The 1984-nt window shown below is 38.8% G+C and overlaps 1 protein-coding gene across 1 annotated transcript in view; it reads left to right on the forward strand.

Moving 5' to 3' along the window:
- Window positions 1–541: 541 nt before the first annotated feature.
- The window catches only part of LOC106880416 (coiled-coil domain-containing protein 97), a 14452-nt gene continuing 13009 nt past the window's right edge, over window positions 542–1984 (forward strand). Inside the window, exon 1 of the mRNA XM_014930333.2 lies at window positions 542–624. The gene's annotated coding sequence lies outside the window, so the exon portion shown is untranslated. The remainder of the gene's footprint in view (window positions 625–1984) is intronic.

The raw sequence follows: 1984 nt of genomic DNA on the forward strand, positions 1-1984 counted from the left end.
ATGGATTTAGTAGACGGAAACTGAAAGAAGCCCGTCGTATATATATATATATATATATATATATATATGTGTGTGTGTGTGTGTGTGTGTGTGTGTGCGTGTGTGTATATGTTTGTGTGTCTGTGTTTGTCCCCCCAACATCGCTTGACAACCGATGCTGGTGTGTTTACGTCCCCGTAACTTAGCGGTTCGGCAAAACAGACCGATAGAATAAGTACTAGACTTCCAAAGAATAAGTCCTGGGGTCGATCTGCTCGACTAAAGGCGGTGCTCCTGCATGGCCGCAGTCAAATGACTGAAACAAGTAAAAGATAAAAGATAAAGGATACACATCAATCAATCTTCACAACACAGAATTTATTCCATTATTTGAATTGCATATAGTCTCGATTAATGCGAACGTTTTAACTGTCTGATAAACCCCTCAGGGAAACTCACACACACATTCATATATACGTACACTTGTACGAACACACAAATGCACAAAATAAAACGAAATAACAGGTTAAGATGTTTCTATTATGAGGGGAGATAACCCAAAGTTACTTCGAGTTACATCCCTTTTACAAAATGGCGTTGTCCTCACGGTGTTGATTTTTCCGAATATAAACATTACATTACGAGGTAAAAATTAATTATTTGTTTATTTACTTGAATACGTTTTGGATTTAACTAGTAACACTTCTAAATAGTTACGTACCTTATATGCTTTAAGGGTTCATCTCTATGTGTCTATACTATATAATACAACTGGGAACTCTACGAAGCACCTCTTCGTAATCGTTCGAATTACTAGAAATAACAGCCAAATTTCTTTCAATGTACACCTTACCGTCATATTTTCTGAAGAAAAATACAGTATTATATTGAATAATGCATGTCTGGGCTATATTAAATATGAACAGACGACGTTGTCATGGTTAGAATGCCTTTGAGCGTGCCATTTAATCTGTTCGTCATCGATGACCTGAGGTTAAGCCACGACAATAACACGAGATTTTCCAGGGGTGTTGTGTACAGACGTTGCAGACATCCTACTTTTCATTGAAGAGAATCGTTATTATTATTATGTAATCTGTATATATATATGTCGGGAACTACTAACTGGTAAAAGCTATCGTTAATTAGCGTGTTAATTATCAAATTAATGACTTCCTGAAAAAAAAACGTAGTTACTGTTTTTATACTTCAAATTTTTCCTAATACCATAAACATGCGCATATACATACATACGTAGACACACGCACACACTTGCAAGTATTCAGGCCGGGTCTCCGATTTGGAGATACCCTCCTCTTCCCTGCCAGTTTCGGAGGTCCTGTGAAAGATAATGGATACTGCTTTTCCCTCTGTGTGTGTGTGTGTGTGTGTGAAGGCGCGTAGCCTAGCAGTGAGGGTGATGCACTTACGATCGTGAGATCGTGGTTTGCGATTCCCAGAAAAGCAGTGCATTGTGTTTTTGAGTAAAACACTATTTCACGTCAGCTGTTAACACATAAAGCGCGACGAGCCACAATCGTGGCCGTCAGGCACAGGTCGACAGCCCACGATCGGGGCCCAAATAGATGCATTTAATTTATGGGCGTTTGTTGGGGTCTAATGTCATTCAAACGTTCTGAAACCCCCCACCCCTCCACCAGAATGCAAGAGGACTAATAGTTCAACTAATAACTTTTCAGATGGTGTAAAACTTGCCATCATTATGTACTAAGAAGATATTTTAACTATTTTTTTACTTTTTATGTGTGCATGGTAGACTCATTTTCATAAAATTGTGCTCAAATCCAGGCGCTTTATGGGTTAATTGGTTACAAGCCTTGCGACGGACTGGCGTTCTGTTCTTGGAGAATGTTGGCCTGACCATCTCGCCAACAGGGTAATATCATTTGATAGCTACAACAATGCGAGGGAGCGTGTTGTGATCAGCTGTGTATAACATTCAACAGTCTAGTCGAAAGTGATATATATATATATATATGTATAT

The sequence above is a fragment of the Octopus bimaculoides genome, chromosome 3 (genome assembly GCF_001194135.2).
Source record: "Octopus bimaculoides isolate UCB-OBI-ISO-001 chromosome 3, ASM119413v2, whole genome shotgun sequence".
Lineage (NCBI taxonomy): Eukaryota > Metazoa > Mollusca > Cephalopoda > Octopoda > Octopodidae > Octopus > Octopus bimaculoides.